Here is a 22,415-nt window from a genome sequence, read left to right as displayed (position 1 = left end):
ACATAAATGAATGAGACAGGAGAGCATGGAGCAATCTGGAGAGAATCAAAATTTGAACAATGTGGTGTAATAACATGTTTGATCCACACTGATTCAATTTACAGAAAGGTCTTGTGTTCCTCATCTACTGAATTCCTGATCTCAACTGTGATTCCGTGAGGAAACAAGCCCTTTGCACATTGCTTTTGTAATCTGGCAAAATAAAACCAGGAGAAGCTTTAGAACAGCCAAAGTAAATTAACTCATAATCAGTTCATAGAATTATACAATGTAGAAGGGATGCTTTGGCCCATTGTGTCTGTGTGAAACAAAAATATGCTAAATTCACACTAGTTCCACTTTCTAGCACTAGGGCATAGTCTTGAAAGTTATGGCATTTCAAATGCTCATCCAAGTACTCTTCAAAGCTTATCAGGTTATCTGCCTCAACGATGCTCCCAGGCAGTGCCTTCCAGACTCCCACCATCCTCTGGGCAGAAACATTTTTCATGAAATCCCCTATAAACCTTCTGTCTTTCACTTTAAAATTATAACCCCTTGTTATTGACTCTTCAACAAAGGGGGACAGCTGCTTTCTATCCATTCTCCACCCCCCCACATAAACTATTACACCTCTGTTAGATCCCCTCTCAACCTTGTCTACTCCAAAGAAAACGACCTGAGTTTAGCCAGCCTCACTTCACAGCTAAGAAGCTGCAACCCAGGCAATGTGAACATCCCAGGCTTGATGTACATTGTCTTGGGAGATCATTAAAGAAAAAAAGGAAGACTTCAAAAAATAAAATGCTGATATTTCTTCACATATACATAAAGCACATTTAGCATTTCATTTTCATTCCATTTTATAAAGTTTGGCATCATCACTCTTTACCTGACTTAGCTGGCTGCATTCCTAGGTACTGAATATGCTGTTTTGGCCAACAGAATGACTCTGCTAGGAATTTTATGGAGCTTTCTGGTAATGAACAACATGCTTAGCAGCTTGAATTGCTGGTTGACCTGCCTTGTAGTGTACCAAACAACTGTTGGTTCTTTGCAATCTCCTCCTCACTTACACAAAAAAAAAGAAACAAAGTGGCTTGCTGTAAAAGCTTGAAACCTTCAAAATCAGCAATTCTTATAAGAGGTACTTATGCCTGCTCCTACTTGTTCTTTGGAGATATTCCAACTATCTGTGGTTAAAATGTACGAAACTCTGGTAGTTGTGAGCTCCCTCTAGGTTATTGCCAAAGCTCGGTATTCATGTAAGACTTCACACAATGTTTACAAACCAAGGGGCCACAGCAACTGGAGGGTTAAGTCATGACAAATGATTCACATTCAGTGAAGTGCCAAGGAAATGGAAAGTCCAACAGGCTTATTTGAAGATTTAATATCAAAATGATATATGACTTATCCTGATAGTACACTCCCCTGAGTGGCTGACGCAGTTCCAACCTTCTAATTCTCTCAGTCACTATAAGTATACTGTTCTATATTGCAGTGATGCATCGTACCCTCTACTTCACTACAGTTCCTGTCAAAAGAACAAGAACATTCTGTGTCACTTTTACTTTCCAAGTGGAATGAATGAAGACACAAACTTGAAACTAATAGCCATCTTCTTTTCAGGAAGATTGCCTCCATAGAGAACAGATGAATCTATTATGGAAGTAATTTGAACAAGTCAGTATTTTATTGCCATTGTTTCACAAGTGTAACAATGTAAATCAAATTTTACATTTTGACAAATGTACACACAGAAGCCTAAATAGCATCTGACTTTTGTTATTTGCAGCATTTATAATGGACACAGGATAATTGATAGGAAGAAGAATATTAGTGCAACACATTGTTCTTGTAGCTTAGGACAGCACTTGAATCAGTCAGATGTAGTTCTACCTTGCAAAACCTCTTTGCCTATCTATTATTCTGGGTACATTCTAGGCTGCCCTGCAGTGGGATGAGCTATAGTGCTTGTTACAGGCCATAATATTGTTTAAAAATTTAAACAATGACAAAGTTATAATATTCATTAAAACTGGCAACCCCCGGACATAGTTGGTGTTAAATATGTAAGAATGCAGAGGTTACTGAATGTTCCATTCACGTTCTCGTGCTCAATTTCTACAGACTCCTTTGTTAGCTATCTGACACTCTTGCCCTGCTTTTCTGTGCCACTGAACTGTGAATTGTTGCATGAATCCTGGCACTATTCCATTCAGTAGGACGCTGTGTGTAACCAAGCCCTTGTGTTGCCCATGTAGTAAACTGAAGACTGGAAACAGTTGCATTCACTCTCTAGGCAGGAGCTAAAATGTAATTCTGAGAAGGAAAGAAAGAGATGACATAAATCATTCAAGCTTCTTTCTGTTGTGATTCCTGACCCAGCAATGCAGGAATGTGGAGAGTTCAGGTGGGCTTATGCCAGCAGACTGTTGTAACCTGTTTGCTTGTTAATTCACAGCAGCTACACAGTCCCTGTATCACAGTATATTGACTTTCTCAGTGGCTCATTAGACATGAACGTACGCTAAAAATGTTTACATTTCTGGCTGCTCGTCAACTTTAGATCTGGTTTAAGAAAAGAGTTTGCAGCAGTTAACCCTATGTACACTTATATTTTCATCACTGTATAGCGTGGTCACATATTGGTTACCGATAAACCAATCATTAAAGGAGGTTGAAGTCAACAGGAAATCCCATATGTGAATATGCCCCTGAGACCTTGCACACCTTGGACAGATTGCAGTGTAAGTGATATCTCTAACAACTGGAACACTTCAGAGTACATACACTAAAGGTTAAAAATTACATTGGAATTGTGGCATAGAATTAGAATTTTTTCCTTTGGACAAAAATACATTGTAATTTTTAGAATGTCCTCAATGCAAGTTAAAACTGACACATTGTATCTCAACTGAATACAATGCCAATCAGAATGCTTGTACATCCCAGGAAACAGTTATCCTTCCTTGAAGAGATATTTTTGCTTGCCTGAGGCTTTTTAAAATATTCACACTGTGGGTGTCACTGGCTGCTCAGCATTTATTGCCTATCCCGAGTTGCCCCTTGAGAAGGTGGTGGTGAGCTGTCTTCTTGAACTGCTGCAGTTCATATACATTGGGGAGGGAATTCCATGATTTTGACCCAACAACAGTGCAGGAACGGCGATATATTTCCAAGTCAGGATGGTGAGTGGCTTGGAGGGGAACTTATAGGTGGTGGTGTTCCCATGTACCTGCTGCCCTTGTCCCTCTAAGTGGAAGTGATTTAGGTGCTGTCTCAGAACCTTTGATGAATTTCTCAATACCTTTTGTTTCTTAACTCTGCCTTAATGCTAAACATTAGTTAGAGACAAAACAAAAAGTGCAGATGCTGGAATCCAAAGTAGACAAGCAAGAGGCTGGAAAAACATAGCAGGTCAAGCAGCATCAGGAGGTGGAGAAGTCAACGTTTTGGATATAATCCTACTTCATAAATGGAGGTAGGGATAGGGGACGTTGCAGATAAAGAGAGTGGTGGAGGGTTTTGGTGGGAGAGGGACAGATTGGTCTCCTCCCCACTCAAATTCCCACCCCCCCCCCCCCCCCCCCCCCCCCCCCCCCCCCCCTTATCTGCAACTCCACCTACCCTCACCTCCAGTCCTAAAGAAGGGTTACACACAAAACATTGACTTCTCCACCTCCTGATGCTGCCTGGTTGCAGTGTTCTTCCAGCTGTCTGCTTGTCTACTGAAAGCCAAACATTGGCAGTGAGATTTTGTAGGGGCCTGAACAACGTGGGCTATGTTGGAAAATCTGGTTAATTTGTGGGAGAAGTCTAGCAATGCTTTTCTTGACATTGAAAACCAACCTGTTGCATTATTTAACTGTGTTCTGGACATTGAGGGGGGCCATTGTTTGTTGAACATATTAACTGCAAATCTCACCTCACTAACATGGAGCTGCCATGAACAAGTGGGACATTGAAATTTCTCAATGTAGAAATCAGAGCGGGTACCTGGCGACTTCAGCTCACTATTTGTTCCAAAGGACCTACATGTGTTGACACCATGAACCAACATCTCAGAATATGCACCATAGGCACAAACCACACATATTGCACATTGGCATGTGACATGTGCCAGCTTCTATGAATCCCATGGCACATCTCTTACCTATTTACAGTAGATAACTGCCTTTCAATGCTACAATGGAAACTGTCATTATAATATTGCAGCAAGCAATTAGCTTTTCAGGGACAGATACCTAGTTCATGGACTGGACCAGGCTGTGTCTCTGGCCTGCTCACTTCCTCTCTTAGTGCTTAGTTTTTGATCAGGCGATGTGGCCTCCTCTGCCAGTCTTTGGGGAAGAGGATGTATGCCTCTGCACCATCCCATCCATCAGGATGTCATAGTAACCTGCCTTGCCTTGCCTTTTTGTGCTTTGCATCTCAACCAGAGGTACAGGCTGACAGTACATAATGCAGACATAAAACCAGGGAGCTTAGCATGGTTGTCAGAAATGCTCAGCCCAGTCCAGGAAGACAGCCATTGCTGAAGGGTCCCAGTGCAGTAAGTCAAGGGCAACCTCCAATAGCAGTCTGAGGACATAGACACAGTCAGTCAGCTCATCAAGCTGGGTCAGAGTCAGCATCCTCTCCTCCTGAGTGGTTAGGATTGAATGTCACAGAACCATTCCTGTCTTGATTCTTTCTGCCCTGTTCTGGGCTGTTTACTCCTGGAATGAGAGACAGGAAGACGTTAGGTTGTTGAAAGTGGCATAGCTGTTACTTTTGGTGCATATGATGATGCATCCTCTGTGAATAGGCTGCACAGAGGATCTACATGGACCTAGAGTGGGTGAAAGTAAGTGAGGGAAGATGTTACAGGCAATAATGGAAACAGTAGAACATCAGCCTTGGCAGGTGGTGGATAGAGCAGCAGAGATAGAGTGGGTGTGAGGTAACCGAGAGAAGAGATGCCACTTACAATGGCAAAGTGCAGAAAGAAATTGACCTTCTTCCTATGTCGCTGTGCACTCTTCCAAATGGCTGAGACAGCACTGAGTCAGGTGGCATCCTTAGATCATGGTCGGGTGATGTGGTCTCCTCTGTCAGTCTTTGGGAAAGATGATGTATGCCATCTGCACCATCCCATCCATCAGGATATCCAGGATATCCCCTCTCTGCAAAGTGGGGCACCATGTTCCCTTCTCTGCCATGTCTGCAACAAAAACAGGAACTACTTCTGGACTAACAATCCTTGATTGGCAGCATAATTAGCTCTTAAAGATGGTGTCAGGAACTGCTAGTCCATTCAGGATATCCTGGCAATGCCAACCTGTTCTGGGTACAATGAATGTTAGAAATGGGGCAAGGCTTACACAAGGAAAGTGCTTTAACATAATTACCATACGTGGGTTTTGGTAGAAATAGGATATACAGCTGCTGTCCAAGTATTTTCTTCTTCATTTTTATTCCTAGAAGAATAGAATTAGGAAGTTGTGATAAACTTGCATAGAAACCTATAAAACCACACTTAGAGTACTGTGCACAGATCTGACCAATGCATCACGGAAAGGCGATAGAGTCTCTAGAGTATGTGCAAAAAAGATGAACAAAGAGGCTGTCAGAACAGAGTCATAGAGTCAAAGAGATGTACAGCATGGAAACAGACCCTTCAGTCCAACCCGTCCATGCTGACCAAATGGAAAAGTTGAACATTGGGCTCCTTGCTATAGAAAATACAAGGCTGAGAGATGACCTAGTACAACCATTTAATGTTATGAAAGATTGTGATAGGGTAAACATTGAGAATTTTTTTCACTCATGGGTTAGGCCAAAAACAAGATAGTCACCAACAAATTTAATAGGAAATGCAGGAGTAAGTGTTTACCTAAAGAGTGGTGAGAATATGGAGTCTGTTTCCACAAAGAATAAGTGAGAGAAATGGCATAGATACATTTTTGGGGAATATAGATGAACATATGAAAGTAATAGAACGATATGCTAAAAGTTTAGATGAAGCAGAATGGGAGAAGATGCAGGTCAAGCATAAATACAAGCAAACAAGCCTTAGTATGCTGGAGCATTGTATTTCAGCAGCTATTGATTCTCCCAGATTGGCCTTTACCCATTCCATTGTCTGCCCAACTATATTTCACCCTGGACTCCATCTCCACCAATTGTTTACTCCTCCCTTGTCTCCATCTTCAGCATTTATACCAACCTTTTCCCAGCTACAATCAATTCTGAAGAAGGGTCACTGGACCTGAAACATTAATTCTGTTTTCTCTCCACTGATGCTGCCAAACCTGTTGAGTTTTTACCAACAATTTCTGTTTTGGTTTCTGAATTAACCATTGATCTGCTTTTTTGTCTCTGTTGCAAACATTTGCAGCAAATTAATATATGGGCAAATCAAAAATTTTGTTTCTTTCCATCAATTTCATAATTAGTTGAGATAATGTGGGAAATGCCAGAGTAAAATTGGACATGAGGATGACAATGCTCGATGAGCCTAACCTATCTTAATTGATGCAGACAACATGCAAACACCAGGCTGTTTATGATAAAGACTGTGCCATAAGGACCAGTGCTGAACACATTATTGAATAGTTGGCCCTATTCAGGCAAAATCGAAAAGTGTGATGTTGGAAAAGCACAGCCGGTCAGGTAGCATCTGAGGAGCAGGAGAGTCAACACTTTGAGCATGGGCTCTTCGAGCATGATGAAGAGATTACGCTCAGAATATCAACTCTCCTGCTCCTCAGATGCTGCCTGACCGGCTGTGCTTTACCAGCACCACACTTTTCAACACTGTTCTTCAGTCCTCACTTTCTCCTATTCATGCACACTGTAGTAATTGAAAGCAGGTTCAGATGGATCTCATTGACTGGTGTTGTTAACTGGGGTCAATCAGGGAGCCCTGGCTGACAGATACAGGAGATTTAGGGGGTCTCCTCAGCCAAGGGACTCGCTTTGAACTGGTCAGAACCCATGTACAGTGCACATGTAATTAAAGGTGACGCGGTGACAGGATATCAGGATCTGTGCAGTTATTTCACAAACCTAGAACCAGTTAAAGGCAGTCTGGAATACTTCAAGTCAATTACACCACAAGAAGGCCATTGGCTGCAGCAATTGCTAAAACTGCTCAAACAAAACTTGAAGAGCCTCCAAACAAGCACAATGGGTGAGAGAGCTTATCCTGTGGTTGTCACAAATTCCAACATTACTTGTGTGCCAGTCCCAAAAATGCAAGGCCACACAGGAGTTCTGCTGTAGAGGATGCAGAAGAGGAATATGAAGGGGAGGCCTATAGAAAAAGACTGACAGGCAGGCACACAGAAATGCTTGATGCACTCGTAGGGCTCTCAGAAAGCCTGCTGTCACTGTCTGGGGATAAGGAGATATCTGGCACCAACTTGGAATAAAGCTTGTTAAGACCAAGTAGGGAGGGTTGATTCAGTTCCCTTCTTTTTAATCTCCTTGAGTGGTCGCAACAAAAGTTTTTAGTACGGTTGAGCATGCAGCAATAAAAATACTGTTTCTGCGAATTAAGTGGGATGTTGAACACAAGGTTTTCTTGAGCGAAACAAATAGCAATTTAATTATTTTACTAACCTTGAGAAAAATTAATAAAAATGCAACATCAAACTCACAAGTATGAGGTTTAAAAAGGGTAGAGAGTCTCATATAAAAAAGGTTAAGAAGTTTTTAGAAAAAAATCTTTAGTGTATTTAATGTCTCTTAATCTTGGGTGTTAAATTGAGATCTTGTATCCTCAGCCGAAATGAAATTTATGGATATCTTTGAGCTCTTGATTAATGAGTATTTCTCTAATCTGCTTTGTCACTGGATGCTGTCACTTTGCAGAGATTGAGGGAAACAGAGACAGATAGCAAGCCTTCCAGTTTTTCAATTACAAATCCATCATTTTCCTTCTGCTCTGCTCAAAAGTCATTGCTTGGAATGTGTATTCCTGATGAAGGGCTCCTGCCCAAAATGCCCATTTTCCTGCTCTTTGGATGGTGCCTGAACTGCTGTGCTTTTCCAGTACCACTCTAATCTAGACTTTGGTTTCCAGCATCTGCAGCCCTTGTTTTTACCATGTGTATTCCTGTGTCCAGCTTCATTTTTTTGTCCAAACTGGATGACTTTCAGCTGAGTCTTTCTTCTCAGAAACATGTAAATCAAAGGCAGGTGACAGGTTTCAATCATTTTGATGACATGCTAATTTCAGTTCAGTTTGAATCTTATTTGCTGACGGTTTCATGAATTTGACATAACTTGGTCAGGTGACGACTCCATATCTTTCTGTCAATATTTTCCTTTTTTGAAACCATTTTAGTCCATGAAACACCAGGTGATATAAGTTAAAAATTGGTGTTGCGTTTTCACCGCTTTGCATCAGGTTTTACTCGGAACATGGGACCCATCCTTTCTAGATTCGTAGAGATGGCCAACTTTGAGATCTCTTGTGGATCCAACCTTCAGCCAGCATCCGATAGCATACGTTTCAGCTACCATTGCAGCAAAAGCAGAAACCACCCAGTCCGCAAAACCCCTGAATGAACTTCATTTTCTAAAACAAAGTCTGAAAATCGTAATGAAAGTACAGACTGAAAGCTCAACTTCATTGCCATGCAACCTATTTGGTTGATGCAGGCTCAGAGTCTCACCATGGCACAATAATACTTCTGTTAGGAGAACTGGTGTTCCATAAATGTTCACCATAATATTTTTTGTTTTAATACTCTCTACCTCTAGTTATGGAGCCCGCATTCTGGGCACTTTATTATTTGCTTTCTCAAACTGTCAATGATTAATAACATATATTTCCAAAACTTTCTAGTTCAGCACTCTTCTTTTAATGTTTTATTCCTCCTTTTTCATTGCTTTGAAGGAAGGAAGAATAAAGGCAATCATTTCACACATACGCACTTTAAAATGTATTTGTCATGTGTATGCCTTATCTGCAATCCAATCTGTGCCCATAGACTTACAGAAATGATCTAACACAGAAGGTCTATCTTGTTCATGCTGACCCAAAGACATCCAAATGCCCTTTCTAATCCCATCTTCCTGCACATCTCTCTGCCTCCACCACCAACTCAGGCAACGAATTACATTTCTGGCCATTACCATTAGCATGTCTCATCTATCACTATTCTGCAACAGTTCACAATACTTCCAAGTTTGGTGCCATCTGCAGTCTTTGACATTGGCCCAACATATACCAGTCTAGATCATTATCAAGCAACCTGAACATTATTGACAATGTCTCGACATTTAGCTGAGAATTAGTTTTGCTCCAGTTGTAAGTGTTGGGAGACCACATTGAGAATGTTTTTTTCCAGACTCATGGCAATATGGTTAAATCTCAGATGCCCTCTGAACTGGCTTAGCAAGCTACTCAGTTGTGACCATTTTTTCAAAGTCCAAGAAGAAGGAATGAAATTAGACAGGCAGCCTGGCATTAACCAAGTCCTGGAAAGGACAATGGCAAATCCAGCTGTTTTGATCCAGCAACTCTGCCTTATTGCTAAGTCTGCTTTGGGTTTACAAGCTCGAGACAGACAAATCAGTTGGTAGCTACAATGTCTGCTTCCTAACATGTAATATGTTTTAACTGTTTTGAATAAATTAACCCACAGAATTAATGAGTTCCTGATGAGTGATTGGTTATTAGACTGTTATGAGCTGAAAATGTATTGCTGGAAAAGCGCAGCAGGGCAGGCAGCATCCAGGGAACAGGAGAATCGACGTTTCGGGCATAAGCCCTTCTTCAGGAATTAGACTGTTATCATTAATATAACAATTACGACCTGCAAGTGCCCATTCAAGCCACACAGAATCCTGACTTTGATGTATATTACATTCCATCAATGTCACAAAGTCAAAATCCAGGGACGTTCTTCTGAATAGCTCTGTGGGTATATCTGTACCATATGAACTGCTGCAGTTCAAGAAGACAGTTCACCACTACTTTCTCAAGGGCAGCTCGGGAAAAGTAATAATTTGTATGGCTTTGCCAACAACACCTACATCGTGTGAACAAAATTTAAAAAGTGATACTGCATTAACTGGAGGAGTGAAATACGAAATATCCATCTTATAGATACTGACTGCAATTATGATCTGCATGTCTTCAGTTCATGTATGTATTGTAGAAGCTAATTCCCTTAATAATGATGTCAAATGCAGGTTGCCTGGGAAAGTGTTGGACTAGTGCAAATACCATTTTGTTACAAGCTAAACAAAATTAAAACACCAAAATTACCCATGCCAAGGCTGAATTTTACACCCATGATGCTAAAATTTAATAACCATCTTTGAACATAACGAATCTCTTGATTTTCATAGTTAATGCATACCTTTAGAGCTTCAAATTAAAACTTTTCTGAAAATTAATGACACTTCTCATTTTATGTAACCAAAGGCATTACCCCATTGGAAAAAACATTTTCAATATTGATAAGTCACTTTCAATCAATCATCAGAGCTAAGTTCATTTTCTCTGGATTTTTATCTTCAATTATTCATTGTTCTATGATCAAGGATTATTTTTACTCAAAGCTATAAAGTTTTGCCAATTAATTTACTGAAGAGTCAAGGCAGATTTTCTGGCACCTGGCTCATTCCCCCAGTGTGGAACCTATGTATGTAATGCAAGGGTTAACAGCAATTTTCCCAATGGATCCATGTCAAGTCAATAAACTACACTATCTTTGAGTTATAATGTGTAACTTTAATGCGACAACATATGTAGGAAGTTTCTAAACTGTTCCTGGTGTGTTTGTGTCAGTTTTACAGCACAAGTAATTTTCCTTACATAGAATTACATGGAACTACATAAAAAAAGGCTCCAGTATATTACAGATTGTTGCTGCTATTTATGCTTCACCTGACTCTTCTCCCATTTTGCTTCATCTCATATTTCAACATATCCTTCTATTAATTTCTGCTTCATTTGTTCATCTATATTCTCCAGAAATGTATCTATACCATTCCCCTCAATTGTTCTTTGCAGAAGCAGACTCCGTATTCTTACCACTCTTTAGGCGAAGAATTGTTCCTGCATTTCCTATTAGATATTTGGTGACAATTTTATTTTATACAGTGATTATTTTTGGCCTAAACCATCAGTAAAAAAAAACCTGATGCTTACCCTGTTGCAACCTCTCATTATTTTAAACATCATGCCTCAGCATTGTTTTTCTCAAGAAGGAGCCCAATATTCAACTTTTCCTGATAAATATACCTTCACAGTTCTAACAGCATCTTTTTGTTCACCTCTTTTGCACTTACCAGTGTCTCTATGGCTGACCTATAATACATAGGTCAGATCTGAGCACAGTACTCTAATTGTGGTCTCACAGGTTTCTATGCAAGTTTACCACAACTTCCTAATTCTATTCTTCTAGGAATAAAAATGAAGACAAAAATACTTGGACAACAGCTGTGTTTCCTGGTTCTTCCAAAACCCACATTCTCTGAGGACTGAACATCTAATAGAGCAGCACGGCGGCTCAGTAGTTAGCACTGCTGCCTCACAACACCAGGGCTCTGGGTTTGATTCCCACTTTGGGCAACTGTCTGTGTGGAGTTTGCACATTCTCCCCATGCCTGCGTGAGTTTCCTCTGGGTGTTCCGGTTTCCTCCCACAATCCAAAGATGTGCAAGTTTGGTGAATCGGTTATGCTAAATTGTCCAGTGTGTTAGGTGCATTAGTCAGGGGGAAATATAGGGTAGGGGAATGGGTCTGTTTGGGTTACTTTTTGGAGGGTCAGTGTGGACCTGTTGGGCCAAATGGCCTATTTCTATACAGTAGGGAATCTAATCAAATTATTTGCTTTGCAGAATTTGAATGTGATGTCTGAGTGAGAGTGTGTGAAAGAATGAAACGGGGTAAGAGCATTATGAGAAGTGATCGCAGAAGCATTATATTTGGAGAAAGGCCCAGAGTTACATTCCCCACTCCCTTAATATTCTTAAAAGGCAACATTGTGATGTCTTTTGACCCAGTAATAATAAGAAAAATCTATAATTAATTTGAAATGTTTGCAGTGTCAGTAATCATTGTTAAAAATACAATGAGCTTTAAAGAGTTTTAAATGTCACTTTTTTTTAGATTAATTATAATTTTTGTATAATAATAAATGTGTGAGCTGACAACCCTTAACCTGAAGACATTATCAATAAGAAAGAGGTTAATATATGTAGATCAAGTAGCACAAGGACACAGAGAAGACAGGGGAAAACTAGAGAGAAGGGTTCTGGTAGATTCATGCCACTCATTACTGATGGGAATTGAGGGTTGAAAAGGCTCTGTACACTGCAAGGGTACTGACTGAACTCTATTTATACGGAAGCTGCAGCCTATGGAGAATTGGTAAGTACTTCAAGGAAAGGAACTGAAATTCTGATTGGAAAAATTGTGGGGAGTGCCTGCTAACTCCATGAGATAATCTCTGATATGTTGCTATTTCAAGTGTAATTTAAAGTCCTGACCAACAATGACTTGCCTGTTCCTTTTGTTGGTTTTGATTCATGTTAAAGTTACAAAAAAACCCAGAAAGTGCTGGCTAAACTCCACAGACCTGGTAGTGTCTATAGAGAGATAAAACAGAGTTAATCTTTCGAGTCCAAAATATTACATTTAAAACATTGACTCACTTTCCTTCTGTAAAGATGCAGGCAGACCTTTTGAGTTTCGCTCACACTTTCTGTTTTTAGTTTACATCCGTGTTACTTTGCTTGTATTACAAGAAGGGAAATCTTATCAAGTAATTTCTTAATTTGGCAGTAATTTGGTAAATATTGGTTATTTGGGTTTTCAGGTCTCCTCAGGAATCAGATATCTAAAAGTCCCCCACAAAGCTCCTTCTCTAGTTTAGATCTGTTCCTGTTTACTTGGTGCAATCTTGTTGATCAAGCAAGGAAGAGGTCCAGAAATGTGACTTGACAGAATATTTGGAGTGTCCAACCATGAACCAATCCCATATCTGACCGTTCAGGATGCAGGTAAGTTGTGCTGTAGAGATTTGCTGAGTCGAGTTTTTAAAATTATATTAAGGTTCCAATGATATCAGTTGCAAGTTAATATTTGAATGTATACCCTGTCCCAGGACAGATACACCGTGTAAGCAATTAAAGACTTAGAACATTAGGTGAGGGCAGATGATATTTTGCAGCATGCCCCTTAAGTATTGGTTCTGGTTCCATTCTTTTATCAGTTGGTAGGCTGTATTACTGCCTTCTTGACAGCAAAATTGCTCATGCAAGCTTAATGCAGCAATGCCCCTACCAATGAGGAAAGTTTGATATTTCTTGCCAGTAGACTCCAAATTTTACCTTCACAGGTGTTTTACAAGACACACATTTTTAATAATAAATTATTTCAGCCCCTAAAGCCTTTGAACAGGCTTTAAAATATTTTTTGAACCCTCACAGTCTTTTTAAGAACTGCAAAAATATTTTGATCCTCAATGTAGTCACTTGCCTTCCAGGAACTACATCCTTCACATCTTAACCAGATATGCAGCTGTACCAGATTTTGTATCCACCTTGCAGAACGCATAAAAGAGTCCAGCAACACATTTGCTCACCTAACTAAAGCTTTCCCTAAAAGATATGTTAGGGTTAGCCATTGATATTCTAGGCAAGATTAAACTTGCGGTTACTCAGTCCTACTGCAGGAATCATAAAATATAGTTCATCAGCTCAAATAGACACTGACAAACATGACAGCAAAAGACGATGTGAATCAAATTTGGCAACTACCCTCCTAGCTAGAAGAATATGTCCTTTAGAAGGTGCAGGGCTTTGGGCCCAGGTGTTTAGAATCAAGTCTGTTCTAGTTAAAAGGTCTAGGAATGCCTTTCATAACACAAAGGTGGTGCAAAGAAACACAATTAATCTGAGCAATTCTCTTTCACACAATGAATCATTTCCTCCCACAAGCAGATGTGAGTTATCTAAAAAGGGAGACAACCCCTTTGTGAAATACTAATCCGATTCTGTTCCACTTACCACTTAGAAAATAAAAACAGGAACATATACATGAAAGGAACCTGCTTCCAGTCATTAATCAAACAATATAAACATTGTATTCCCTTTTCCTTGTCCCCATTGTCTCCATTGAGAACTGAAGTAAATTAAAATATTTACCTATATTGTCTTTTCCTGTTGCTTTTCATAATTCTGAAAATAGTGCAATTCAAAATAAAGTACTAGATTATGAATATTTACAAAATGTGTTGAAAACAATTGCTTTTAAAAGTCTAACCCGGTCCTGCAAATAAATGAAGATGATTCAGAAATATGTTACGCAAGCTGTGCAATGTCTTCTAATTGGCAGGATGTGCTTATTGCAATGTTACAAGGATCTGTTTTAGGGTCTTAACTTTCCAGTATATTTATTTCAGTGGTGGAATAGAAAGATTAATTTCCAGAATTTTCTTTGCTGCAATGTTAGGTGGTATTGTAAGCAAGTAGCTGGAAACACAAAAGTACAATGGCATAGTGATGGGTGAAATGAATGGGCAAAACTTTGCTAAATGAGTTTCAATGTAAGTAAACAGAAAGCCAACCATAGACGTGAACAGGTAACTTTATGGTGAAAAATTGGAAACAGTGCAACTCCAAGGAAAAAAAGGAGTGAATGGGAGGCTCGGTCTGATTGAGTCATTAATAAGCATGACCACAAATGAAGGTGTTTTCATTGCTGTCTCACTGACTAGCTTGGATCTGATTTCAACAATGAACAGGCTTAAAACAAAACAGTTAATAGAATGCTAGTTTTAGGAACATAGGAACAGGAGTAGGCCAGTCAGCCCTTCGATTCTGTTCCACCATTCAATTAGCTCATGGCTGATCTGTGGCCTAACTTCTAGCTGCTTTTGCTCTTATCCTTTAATACCTTTGTTTTAACAAATATCTATCCATCTCAGATTTAAAGTTAACAACAGATCTGGCATCAACTACCATTTGTGGAAGAGACGTCCAAATCTTTACCATACATTTTTGTTTAGAAGTGCTTCCTATCATCATTTCGGAATGGTCTGACCCTAATCCGCAGCCTATGCTCCCTAGTTCTAGAATCCCCAACAAATGGAGATAGTTTATCTATCCTGTGTTTTCCTGTTAATATCTTGAAGACTTTGATCAGATCACTCCTTAACCTTCTAAATTCCAGAGAAAACAGGCCTAATTTGTACAATCTGTCCTTATAACATGACCCCTTAAGTCCAGGTAGCATTATTGTAAACCTGTGATCTACTTCCTTGAAGGCCAGTATATCCTTCCGAGGATGTGCTGCCCAGATCTGCACATAGTACTCCAAGTCAGGCCTAATCAGGTTTTTTAATAGCTGCAGCATAACATCTGCATCCTTATACTCCAGTCCTCTGAATATAAAGGCCAGCATTTCTTTAGCTTTCTTGAACATTTTCGGCACATGTCCATAGCATTTTGAAGATCTATGTACCTGAACCCTCAAGTCTCTTTGGACTTCTGCTGAGAAGATCATTGGGGTCTCTCTTCCCTCCATTACAAACATTTACTCCACATGCTACATCCAAAAGGCTAAGAGCATTGTGGAAGACCCCACCCACCCCTCACTCAAACTATTCTCCCTTCTGCCATCTGGTAGAACAGACTGGAGCATTTGGTCTGTCATGGCCAGACTGTGCAACAGTTTCTTCCCCCATGCCATCAGGCTCCTTGAGACTGTATGATCGGTCTCTTTCCCATCTGAAATTCTTTGCACAACTTTGAATTGCTGCTAGAAAAATGTCTATTATTTATTATTCTACTAGTACACATCACTTGCACGTTTTTCATTTTATGCCATGTACGAATGTGTAGTTTGTGCTGTCCATTTAGCAGCCTCAGTCCTGGAGGAACACTGTCTCGTTTTTACCGTATCAGTTGTACATGATAGAAATGACAAATAAAAGCTACTCTCCTCTCTACTCTACTGATTTAACAAAACATCATCTAAAAAGTACCCTGAATTATCCTTTCTTCAGTTCAAAATGGATATCTTCATACTTATTGACATTGAACTCCATCTGCCATGGTTTTGCCCATTCACATAGTCTATTAATATCCATTTGTGATTTTATGTTATCGTCTACAATGTTGACATTGCCATCTAACTTTGTATCATCAGTAAATTTGGGTATATGACTTTCTATACCATTACTCAAGTTGTTAATAAACAGCATGAAAAATGAAGTTGAACATAGATCCTCATGGAATACCACTGGTCACATCTTGCCCAATCGAATACCTACCCATTATCCAGATCTTTTGTAACTGCTACTCGACCAATCTCCCAGCCATTACAGTAATTTGTTCTCACTTCTGTGGGCTTCTACCTGAGTTAACTATCTTTTATATGGGAATTTTATTAAACACCATCTGGAAGTCTGTATACACAACAATCACAGACATTCCCCTGTCCACTACCTCAATCACCTCTTCAAAAATATTCAATGACAATTGTGAGGCATTTCCTTCTTGACATTAATCCATTCTTCCTGATTAATTGAAATTCTCAAGGTGTTCAGTTACCTCGTCCTTGATTATAGACTCTCACAATTTCCTCATGACAGATGTTAGCCTAACTGGTCTGTTCTTTAATTCTATTAAATTCCTCATTATTGATCTTTTACTTACGTTTTATATCCAGGAGAATTGGGTGTACAGGAGTGGGGAGGGTGGTCAAAATATGTTCTAGCTGCACAAAGTCTTGATTGGACCAATCTGGTGTACTGTGAGCAGTTCTGGAAACCACATTTTATAAGGAATAAGGCTTCAGAAGAAGAGCTTTGGTGTTGCAGATGTAGTGTCCCTACCTCTAGTTCAGAAGCCCTATGTTCAAGTTCCTCCTGCTCTAGAGGTGCATCATAACATGTCTGAACAAGCTGATCAAAATATCCATAACCTCAGAGGGAGTACGGTCTAGATTTAATAGAGCGAGATCTATATTCCAAGAGTTAAATCCAGAGATAATTTTACATAAATTAGGTTGCATCATCTGGAATTTTGAATGTTAGTGGTGATTTTGATTTTACCGAAGTAAAGGCAGAAAGTATTTTTGCTGACTGGAGAGTCTGGGACTAGAGAGCATAGTCCAGAGGTTACATCTAAACTTCTCAGGAGAGAAATTGTGAAATATTTGTACACAACGGGTAGTTCAAGTTTGGAACTCACTTCTGCAAACAGCATGGAATGCTATACTAATTGTGAATTTTACACATTTACTTATTTGCTGGGGAAGTAGTTACAGTTCAATATCAAGGTTAAGAATTAATGCAATGGCTTTAGACAGCACAGTGTTTTGGATGAATTTCTCAAGGCAGGAGTTCAGTATGTGTGGGCAATGGGTCTGACTTGGACAGCCACAGTCACAAATTGAGCTGTTCCTCATGTCATGTTCCTTTTGTGGAGGAAGTGGCCACATCTTTCTTGGCCCATCTTCAAGTGCTTGAGGATTTTTCCAGATTTTGTTGTGGAATGTTGAAGCCTGGAACTTCACCACTTGAGTCAGTTAGATTTTTGTCATCCAAAGGTGCTACTGGATACGGAGTAATAGCAGGTACATGGACTTAGGTTGCAGATCAGTATTGATCTCATTGAGTGGTGCAATGAGCTTGAGGGACTAAACCTGTTCCTCTTCCATATTCTAAGTTATAATTTGCATTTCCTTGCCAGCAGCAACCCAAAAACGATGGGAACATTGTGATATCTCGTGGTGTGCCCAATCATTCTTTGTTTTGCATGGTTTGGAGCACATATTTGCCTTCAAATGAAAAGATAGAATTGATTATCTTTTAATATGGACTGATGATTAATAATAGTGTATTATAAACAGTGCAAAGTTAAAAATCACACAACACCAGGTCACAACAACCTGATGAAGGAGCAGCTCTCCAAAAGCTAGTGCTTCCAATTAAATCTGTTGGACTATAACCTGGTGATTTTTAACTTTGTACACCCCAGTCCAACACCAGCATCTCCAAATCATAAACCCTACACAAGCCTTTTAATGTAGAAATGGATGTATTTGCCACACAGTTGAAACATGAACACCTTCTGAATTCTAAAGTGACAGACTCCAATTGGGCTATTTTCATGTCTCTGCAACAAAAATCTGAAATTGCCTCAATTTCCACATGTGCAAACAGTCATTTTGTTTTTCCATCAGGTACAGACCTCTATGGTGGGAGAGCAACAGAAACAGTGTGATTTTTCTCTGTCAAAAAACATTTCATTTCCAATCAGACTATCACACAGGGTGGGGTGAGTTCAGTGGAGCATCCAGTGCCTGATATTAGAGCATTAGTTTCCCTAGATATTTGCAAAATATCTGATTCTCATCTGTTTAATGGTTCATATACACTCATTTATAATTAGTCTATTGGAGGCTATATGTGCAGGTTATGGTTGTAAACATTTTGACATGGAGGCTTTGAAAGATTGAAGGTAGCAGAGATGTAGCCCTTCATTGTGCTGTTAATGAGGCTCTGCATTGAGTTCCACAGCAATTGCAAGCTCAACATATTGGAATGAGTAGAGGAGAGTAGCCAATGGAGTTTTCCATTGCACCCAGCAGAACTGGAGCACAAGTTCTGGTATTTCAAAAGCTCAAATTTCAGGAACTGAAATAGAAGCTAAATTCTTCCACACTACCTCTGCCCAGACAAAAAAATAGGTTGTTCATGCTGAGACCTGATAGTTTTGTTCGTAACTTTTCAGAACAACATTAGTCATTTGCACTATGTTTCAAGGGATAATATGTTCATAGATGGTTTTGTAATTGATTATTGATGCAAGAAAAGAGATGCAAATATCAAAATATGATCAGATGGACTAAATTTCTATTGAGTTGCAATATATTTTTTTCCATTTAATTAGCATTGTGTTTTTGTGAGCTGATTCTAACTCTCTGTCTCTTTGGTTGTCTCACTCTCCTGCCAAGTCATACATAACCTCAGGAAAATGAATAACAAAATATCTCCAAAGCACCACTTGCAAATGACTCCAGGACCACATTTTCATGTAACCAATAGTTAATCTTTTTTTCAATATAATTCTAACAATGTGTTCATTGAAGAAGTGTTTGGAGTCCAGACATTAGCTCTGTTTCTCTCTCCTCAGATGCTGCCAGACCTGTTGAGTTTCTCCAGCACATTCTGTATTTATATTTTAATAATTTTTTTCCCTAAAAACACATAGCATGCCATGTCTCATTGAATCTCATGAAACACATTGTAAGCTTGTTATGTAATTCTAAATCTTTCTCTTGTTACTTTTTACACACAGTATCCAAAGCTTTATTAATGGGGGGAGGCGCAACAGTATAAGAGCAACAAGATTATGCTGAATTTATACAAGATACATGTGAGTTCTCAGATGGAGTATTGTGTACAGTTCTGGCTGCCACACCAAAAAAAAAAGTGAATGCATTGGAGAGGGAGTGGAAAAGGTTTACAAGAATGGTTCCAGCCAAGAGAAACATCAGTTATGAGGATAGGCTGGAGAAGCTGAGACTGTTCTCCCTGGAAGGCTAGGAAGAAGATTAAGACAAGATCTGATAGATGTTTTCAAAACCACAAGAGTCTGTACAGAATAGATAGAGGGAAAGTCCCTGTTCATAGAAGTGTTGAAATCAAATGGACACAGATTAGCAAATGTAAAGTTTGAAAACCTTTTCATGCAGCTAGTGGTACAGGAGATGTGGTGGAAGCAGCTTCAACTGAGGTATTCACGCTGGCATTGGATGACTATTTGAACAGAAACAATGTACACGGAAATATGGAAAAGGCAGGAGAATGGTAGTAAGTCATAATGTTGTTTGAAAAGCTGGTACGTACATAATGGACCAAATGGTCTCTTTCTCCTTCTGTGATTCTATGACTCTGAGAAAGCAAATAGTTACCCTTCCTAGGGGGAAATGACAGCCTAGTGGTATTAATGCTGTTAATCCAGAGACCCAGGACATGTTGTGGGGACCCAGGTTTGAATCCTTCTACGACAGATGGTGGAGTTTGAATTCAACAAAAATCTGGAATTAAGAGTCTAACGATGATCATGAATCCATTGTTGATTGTCAGAAAAATCCACCTGGTTCACTAATGTCCTTCAGGGAAGGAAACTGCCATCCTTACTTGGTCTGGCCTACATGTGACTCCAGACCCACAGCAATGTAGTCGGCTTGTAACTGCCCTCTGGGCAATTAGGAATGATCAATAAATACTGGCCAGCCAGTGATGTTCTCATCCCATGAATGAATAAAAAGCAATGGAGCTGTGATAGCATACTAACACTTTTCTCCTCTGTGGCTTCTCTTCTATATCCCAGCTCAGTAAGTCTACCCTGGCCGGACTTCCATTTATTTGTAAAACAGACGCAAACAGAAACTGCTGGAGAAACTCAGCAGGTCTGGCAGCAAGTATGGAAATAAATTAAAGTTAATGTTTCAGATCCAATGAGCCTTCCTCAGAACATTCTGAAGAAGGGTCACCAGATTCGAAACGTTAACTCTGCTTTCTCCCCACAGATGCTGCCAGCCCTGCTGAGTTTCTCCAGGAGTTTCTGTTTGTGTCTGTTTCAGATCTCCAGTATCCATTGTTCTTTATTTTATTCCATTCATATCCATCTAGCCAAAGCCATATGCATCCTACGTCGATGGAAATTGATGGCCTCTAAGAATACCCATGGCACCCCTGTGATCTACTCACAGTATGTCCTTCCCTTCAAAGCCGCACCTTGGGAAAAATGGCAACTACCATTGCAATGCTGTGGCAAGGACACTTCTCTCTCAAGCCATGCATCCAGTTCTTGGTCTGGATCTAGCTGGGTGTTCATTTGTTCTCTTAGCACTCACTTACTTTGAGCCTGCCTGGATGCTCACAGCATCACTGTATTGCCTTGTTTTGCCTTTTTGCTCCTTGCCTCTTGGTCAGTACTATCAGGCTCACAGTGTTGGTGTATTGCCTTGCTGCTTAGTGCAGACACAGAAGCAAGAAGCTTGTCGGCAAGCCTCGGTCAAGACAGGAGAGATCACCTTCACTCTGAGGGGTTTGAGCACAGTAAATCAAGGGCAGCCTCCAATTCCATTCCAGGGACCTGACATGGTCAGACAACCCATCAGGAAAGTCTGAATAAGGGGTAAGGAGCTGAATATTGGGCAGCACACCATCCACCTTGACTCTTTATGCCTATTGGAGCCTGTTTTCCTCCTGGATTGAGAAAGAAGCAGGAGGTAAAGGAGCTGGTAGTGGGTGGCATGTCTGTTATTTTTAGTTCAGAAAGGAAGTAACCCAAACATGTCAGTAGGCAGCACAGAGAGCATTCCTGAAGAAGGGCTTATGCCCGAAACGTCGATTCTCCTGTTCCCTGGATGCTGCCTGACCTGCTGCGCTTTTCCAGCAACACATTTTCAGCTCTGACCTCCAGCATCTGCAGTCCTCACTTTCTCCTCAGCACAGAGAGCAGGCAGGGTTAGTGATGTCAATAGACAATAGACAATAGACAATAGGTGCAGGACTAGGCCATTCTGCCCTTCGAGCCAGCACCACCATTCATTATGATCATGGCTGATCATCCTCAATCAGTATCCTGTTCCTGCCTTATCCCCATAACCCTTGATTCCACTATCCTTAAGAGCTCTATCCAACGCTTTCTTGAAAGTATCCAGAGACCTGGCCCCACAGCCTTCTGGGGCAGAGCATTCCACACACCCATCACTCTCTGGGTGAAGAGGTTTCTCCTCAACTCTGTTCTAAGTGGCCTACCCCTTATTTTTAAACTGTGTCCTCTGGTTTGGGAATCGCCCACCAGCGGAAACATGCTTCCTGCCTCCAGAGTGTCCCATCCTTTAATAGTCTTATACGTCTCAATCAGATCCCCTCTCAGCCTTCTAAACTCAAGTGCAAACAAGCCCACTCGCTCCAATCTTTCAGCGTAAGATAGTCCCACCATTCCGGGAACTGACCTTGTGAACCTACGCTGCACTCCTCAATAGCCAGAATGTCTTTCCTCAAATTTGGAGACCAAAACTGCGCACAATATTCCAGGTGCAGTCTCACCGGGGCCCTGTATAGCTGCAGAAGAACCTCTTTGCTTCTATACTCAATCCCTCTTGTTATGAAGGCCAGCATGCTATTAGCTTTCTTCACTGCCTGCTGTACCTGCATGCTTATCTTCATTGACTGATGTACAAGAACACCTAGATCTCACTGTACTGCCCCTTTACCTAACTTGACTCCATTTAGGTAGTAATCTGCCTTCCTGTTCTTGCCACCAAAGTGGATAACCACATATTTATCCACATTAAACTGCATCTGCCATGCATCCGTCCACTCACCTAGCCTGTCCAGGTCACCCTGTATTCTCCTAACATCCTCCTCACATTTCACCCTGCCACCCAGCTT

General features: G+C 40.3%; 1 long non-coding RNA gene across 2 annotated transcripts in view; it reads right to left on the bottom strand.

Moving 5' to 3' along the window:
* Nucleotides 1–3,682: 3,682 nt before the first annotated feature.
* The window catches only part of LOC122558940, a 35,362-nt gene continuing 16,629 nt past the window's right edge, over nucleotides 3,683–22,415 (bottom strand). The window contains exons 3-4 of one of the 2 annotated variants that reach the window (XR_006314278.1): nucleotides 4,955–5,444; nucleotides 3,683–4,703 (exon numbers count right to left, since the gene is read on the bottom strand). This is a non-coding gene — a long non-coding RNA (uncharacterized LOC122558940). The other variant, XR_006314277.1, reaches the window with a different exon arrangement.

This window comes from Chiloscyllium plagiosum, chromosome 18 (genome assembly GCF_004010195.1).
Source record: "Chiloscyllium plagiosum isolate BGI_BamShark_2017 chromosome 18, ASM401019v2, whole genome shotgun sequence".
NCBI classification, from domain to species: domain Eukaryota; kingdom Metazoa; phylum Chordata; class Chondrichthyes; order Orectolobiformes; family Hemiscylliidae; genus Chiloscyllium; species Chiloscyllium plagiosum.
Note: the sequence above shows the minus strand (reverse complement) of the source record. Positions and strands in the feature narration are given on the sequence as shown.